Below are 6345 nucleotides of genomic sequence, written 5' to 3' on the forward strand. Positions count from 1 at the left end.
GGGAAGTTTGTTTTTGTTTTTTAATCCCAGTCTTTCTCCCTTAGTATTTTTTAAATAAATCAGTGTCAACAAAATCAGTGTGGTTCTGTGATGAATTTTCTGTACCCAACTTATTTTTTTTCCAGATTTATTCAGGTTACTTTGTGGGTTTGTTTTTATTAAGGAATTAAATATATGGTCTACCAGAGTCAGGGGAGAGGGGCTGGGCCCTTGGTTAACGCAGTTGCGTTTTCCAGCAACGAAGATGAATGCCGATCCTGCCGGTGACGCAGGGACGAAGTCGGTTTCCACTGGCTGTCTGTTGCTGGATTCAAGGTTCACTCTCTCCTGAGGGAGTCCCCTCCGGCTTCGGGATCTGTTTCATTCTATGCCGTTATCGGCCGTTTGACGGGACTCTGCCCCTTGTCCTCCACCTGGCCCTCCGCTTGAGGAAGAGTAAACTCACTCTTACTCTCCAGTTTGACAGGACTCCCACACAGCCCAAATGCCTTATCCGATTTCTGCACTAGGCTAAGAAGGGAGTAGCCGGATTGCTTTATGGAGCTGTGTTAACTTTCAGGCCATCAGGCTAAAGAAGAGGTCGCTTTATTAAATGAGATTTTCCCGGCCGTCCCGACCACCAGATTCACTTTGTTCCGTCTTTGCCTTTGAGACAACTTTCTTCTACTTCCTGTCAGTCCTGAAGCTCATTTCGTTCACTTGAATTTGACGTGGCGTGTCCTGATTTTTTGCATGTGAACGATGAATAGGTCCAGAGTGCTCTCTTTGTGTGTATTAGAAACGGTAATGGTTACCCTTTGCAGACACCCATCCCCGTCACCCACGGAGCAGAGGCTGTCAGGTGGGACTCTGATCCTTGTGCACATTACAAGAGCCTGGACTCTCTGCAACACTGGCTGACAGCTGGTAAAGTAGAAATTGGGGAAGAAAGTCAAGCCCATTGGTAATAATACTTATTAAACCAGTAGACTTGTCAGAGGAATGCATAGCCTGCTCACCAAAGCATATAGGAAAGTATGGCTCAGTGAAGCTCTGCTAAAGGAACACCAAGGTGGGATCTAGAGGAAGAGGAGGAGGAGAGTGACCGGGACATAAAATTGTCATGGACCAAGGGCTGTCACGTTTCTACTTCTGGATTTTTGATTGAATGGATGAGCACAAACAGGGCTCAGAGCGGTGTTTACCCAGCCAGTAGTTGCCTTGATTCTGTCTGTGCCTGTGGGATTTTTAATGTATTATAGAGTAGGTTTCTACTTATTATCCCTGAGGAGTGGTTAGGGAGATTAGTCTAACCGGACTTTTTATAGAATAATTCTGGAGTATCTTCTGGTAGTTGAACATGCTGGTGTGGGCAGGCAGCTATAATAATAATAATTGTCATATTTATTAATAATAATGTTGGTATTTGTTAAGCGCTTACCATGTGCAGAGCACTGTTCTAAGCGCTGGGGAGACACAGGAGAATCAGGTTATCCCACGGGGGGCTCACGGTCTTAATCCCCATTTTACAGATGAGGTAACTGAGGCACAGAGAAGTTAAGTGACTCGAGTGCTTACTACATGTCAAGCACTCTTCTAAGCTCTGGGGTAGATATAAGTTTATCAGGTTGGACACAGCCCCTCTCCCACAGTCTAAAGTAGGAGGGAGAATAGGGATTGAGTACCTATTTTTACAGATAAAGAAACTGAGGCCCCCAAGAAGTTAAGTGACTTGCCCGAGGTGGCAGAGCCAGGATTAGAACCCAGGACCTCCGACTCCTGGGCCCGTACTCTTTCCACTAGGACACGCTGCTGCTCCTGAGGCGAGACCTAATAGGAGGTGAACCGGTACTTAGTTGAGAAATTCAAGTTGCTTAAAGAACAGTTGAACCTGAGTAGCATGTCTCTAAGACGGAGTAAATCCTTGGATGGCTGCGGTATTGGGGACCACTTACCAAACTAGGTGGGCCACAGATTTACAGTTGGGACTTTCTCTGCTGTCCCTGCAGAGTTGTCCGGTGGGGTCGCTTCTGCTTCCTGACGATCTTGCGCTTTCCTGCTGCCAACTCCTCCAGGAAGCCTTCCCTAACCCACCTTTTACCCCCACCCTATTCTCCTGCCCTTCTGCATCATCTATACACTTCCGTTCATACCCCCTCACACTCTGCTATTTACCCCAACCCCACAGCATTTAGGTACTAGCCTTATACTATGTTGCTTCCCTTGTGGTGGGTGGGGAACAGATCAACTGACAACCAAACTGCCATTGGGAAATTTGATGAATCGCTAGCCTTCCCAGTTGGGGCTGGGGGAAGGGGCAGTGGCAGGAAGGACAAGGGGAGCTGGAGGCGAGACCAGGGTGCTGAGATATTAAGGCAGGGTGGCAGGAGGTGGGCTAACAGCTGGGACTGGTGAGAGGGTCCTTGGTGGGGGATGGAGGGGCTCCCAAACATCATTATTCATATTAATGTCTGTCTCTTCCTCTCTAGACTGTAAACTCTCTGTGGGCAGGGACTAGGTCTGTTTATTGTTGTGTTGGACTTTACCCAGTGCTTAGTTCAGTATTTTTGCACACAGTAAGCGCTCAATAAATTAATCTGGTATTTTTTCAGCACATACTCTGTGTAGAGAGCTGTACTAGCCCTTAGGGAAAACCTTGGGACGATCACAGGCCTGAGAGTCAGAAGACCTGGTTTCTAATCCCGGCTCCACCATTTGTCTACTGCGTGGCCTTGGGCAAGTCACTTGCTTCTCTATACCTCAGTTACCTTACTTATAAGATTAATGCTGTGAGCCCCAAGTGGGATAGGGACCGCGTCCAACCTATTAGCTTGTATCTACCGTAGAGCTTAATACAGTGCCTGTCACCTAGTAAACGCAAGCTTAAAGGTACCATTAAAAAGAGAGTTCTAGAGTAAGTAGACACAATCTTTGCCCTCAGAGGTTTTACAGTCTACTAGGAAAGACGGGAACTAAAATAAATTACCGGCCTGGGAAGCAACAGAGTATAAGAATATGGACATAATTGCTGAATGTGAGAGGGGTGACTACCTAAGTGCTCAGGAGGTAAGGACCCAATAAGAAGAGAGAATAGAGTGGGGGAAATGAGAGTTTAGTCAGGGAGGGCTTCCTAGAGAAGATATACCTTCAGTAGGGCTTTGACTGATCCTGCCATTACTGTCTCCCACTTGGGGGCTGCTTAAGTGGGCCTAAGAGCACTGAGGCAGAGGAAAAGAGGCCCTGTCCATGTATCTCTATCCCTCCTCCGGTGGTTGGGATCCAGAGGTAGGGGCTTCTAACTTCTGTGAAACTAGGAGAAGCAGTGTGGCTTAGTGGATAGAACACAGGACCTGGGCTCTAATCCCGGCTCCACCACTTGTCTGCTGTGTGACCTTGGGTAAACCACTTCACTTCTCTGGGCCTCAGTTACCTCATCTGCACAAATGGGGATTAGAAGTATGAGCCCCATGTGGGGCAGGGACTGTGTCTAACCTAGTTCTTTTGTATCTGCCCCAGTGTTTAGAACAGTGCTTGGCACATAGCAAATACTTAACAAGTCCCATAATTACTATTATTATTCTGTCTGGAGGAAAATAGCTTGTGACCGGGCCTCTTAATCTTTTTATTCTTAAAGGATAAAATTTAACTGCATAGTGAGCTTTATACACGTTACCTTGGGATATAATTGGCAGAACTGTGCAGACAAAAGCCGTGGAGACAGTTCAGGATTCAGTTCCGGAAAGCGACTTGAAACCGCCAGCCCTTCTGAGCAGCTTTCGCAATGCTGCCCTTTGGTTTCAAAAGCCAAATTGTTTTAGGTTGATGTACTCAAATGAAGACTCTTTGTGCATTGAATAAACACAATTAACAGATGCAACTGTAATCAGGATGCTTCAGTGACTTTAGTCTTTGAGAAGTAGGCGACTGGCAGTGCAAGGCAGAAGGAGAATGAGCTGCTAAGGGGAGTTTAATCTGCTTCCAAAATAAATATTTTCAGAAGGTTGTCCCCTCCACTGATCTGGAGAGGAATATCTTTAGGATGGGAATCTTGGAGCCGGAAGGGTGGAGAGCTGTTGACTGACCTTGGGCAGAGGAGCAGTTGGGACGAGAGGGTCGCAAGACAGGAGGTTAAGGACTAAAATCGGCCAAGCATGGTGACAGTTGATTTAACGGATCACTGTAATTGCTCAAATTTGGCTATGAAATTTGAATGTGCAAACAACCTGGATGAATCCCGGTTTTGTTTGGCTTTTGGGGGGGGGGGGAGGGTTAATGGCAAATGCATCATGTCAGTATTTCCCTCTCCTTTGATACCCTTCCATCCCTTTATCCCCAGCATCTCTGGCAAGGAAAAGCAAATACTGAAAAAAATCAAAAACCGACTGGCTCCCAGAGATTTGTGACGATGGCCCGCCAGTTGGTGTCCTGTGCGGGGCTATTAATCAGTGACCATATGGGGAGCTTCCTGGGAAATGGTCCTAGCCAAGGGCACAGTCTTGGCTAGGGGAGTGTGCCCTAGAGTTTTCCTCCTAACTGTGGCAGTGAGCCCGCTCTGTTTACCTCCGTCCTTCTGTGGATGAGGCGGCAAAGTTCGACACGTTTGTTAACTAGCAACTGTGGCTGGGGAATTATTCATCCAGGTTCCCTTTATTTCCTCCAAACCCCTGAAAATGAACCGTTCCGTAAAGCACTTCAGCTCCGATAATGCGCGTTCTCTTCGAACGCACGCTGGATGGAGTGAGGTCCCAAAAGGCGTAAGGCTTCTCCGAACTCACCTCTCAGGCCCTGCTCCAAATGCTCGGTACCTGCTTGCCTCAGAGGAATCGATGTTTTTCTGAACAAACAGAAGCGGTGAGTCACCACCGGAGAATCGATACTGGGAGAGATTTTCCTTTTAATGAGAAGTTTGGATGCATTTCTTAAGAGGAAACTGGGCCGGTGAGATCTAGAATGCTGACCTGTACTTCCTTAGCCTAGAGACACGTTAACCACACACGCAAACTATCTGGATAATCCAGACTCTGAAAAAAGGCACTTGGCTTCGATTTACTGGATAATTTTGGCAGATTTCTATGTCAAAACAGCCACATAATTCGGGCCTAAATGTATCTTTCCTCTTTCATTTGCCAATACGAGCTCAGCCTGTGTCTTCTAGGATTGGGGTGCCGTCGTCTCAATTCTACTGCAGCTGTCCCAGGGAAAAAGTGACCATTCAAATACCCCCACCCCCACCCTCCGTAGTCCTTGGAGAGTCCTATGCCACCGGACATCAGGGGTTGAATCTGGATTAGGCTTAGAGGCCAATTAAGAGTAAGTGAGAAGCACCAGTGGAAAGCGACTTGCTCTAAAGGAGGGTAATTTATCGACTCCTGTGTCCCTTTCCAATCTCATTATCCACATTTTTATATTCTAAATCTGTTTATTTCTTCTGTGGTTCTGAGATGCCACTCTGTAATGAAGTGACTCTTTAGCTGCTCCAGACTGAGGGCTGCTGCTGGAGAACGCAAGTCACCAACGAAATGAAAAAATCACCAAGATTCGCGGCCGCCAAGGAGCTCTCAACCCAGTGTAGTTTTAATAAAAAGCTGCCAATTAATCGGGATAGCGCCACGGAAAATGATTCAGTTGTAGAGCCAGGTAAGATGCAGCTTGAGGAGATGGATTGGGGGGTGGGTGGAGGGGTGGGGGGGAATGTTGCTATAGTTACATCAATATAAGCTTCTTGTCTTTGCAGTTGAAGCAGATCAGTGAATATGTGCGGTCCCAGATCATTATATCTGCCATGGGATAGGATCTAATGCAAAAGGATGAGAAGCCCGGCCCCAGGTCTGTAACAATTGCAGGCTCGAGCCTGGCATTTTCAGGAGGAAGCAGATTATTTTGGCCAGGAGATATCCGGGAATAGTTAAGAGGAGAAAAACATATTCTGCTCTAGGTTTCCCGATATTACCTAGGCTGCCATTTAAACGAATGCTAAGGCATTCTGAATATGTAACATGAACACTTTCATGTCCAAAGGGTTTAGGCATTTGCAAGTTAGAAAAAGTAAGTTTTTGGGTCCCGTTTCAAGTCTGTCTTAAGTCAGGAGAGCTCTTTCAAGGGAATTTGCAGGGGCCGAAGATTTTATTTGTAAACCATATACACATAAGCAGATCTTGAAAATTGAAAATGCAGCTTTGTTAGAGCAAATGCCCCGTGCAGCTGACACGGATCGTGTCGGATTATTGGTCCGGGAAGCACCCGTCGCGGTGCTTCAGGGTTGAAAGGTTTTGTCAGAAAGTTTGGGCGGATTCTGGCTTGGCAGCAGTCCCACTGGAAATAGTGTCTTGACACTGAGCGGCATCTTCTGCCAGGGGCATTTTATGT

The sequence above is a fragment of the Ornithorhynchus anatinus genome, chromosome 4 (assembly GCF_004115215.2).
Source record: "Ornithorhynchus anatinus isolate Pmale09 chromosome 4, mOrnAna1.pri.v4, whole genome shotgun sequence".
Lineage (NCBI taxonomy): Eukaryota > Metazoa > Chordata > Mammalia > Monotremata > Ornithorhynchidae > Ornithorhynchus > Ornithorhynchus anatinus.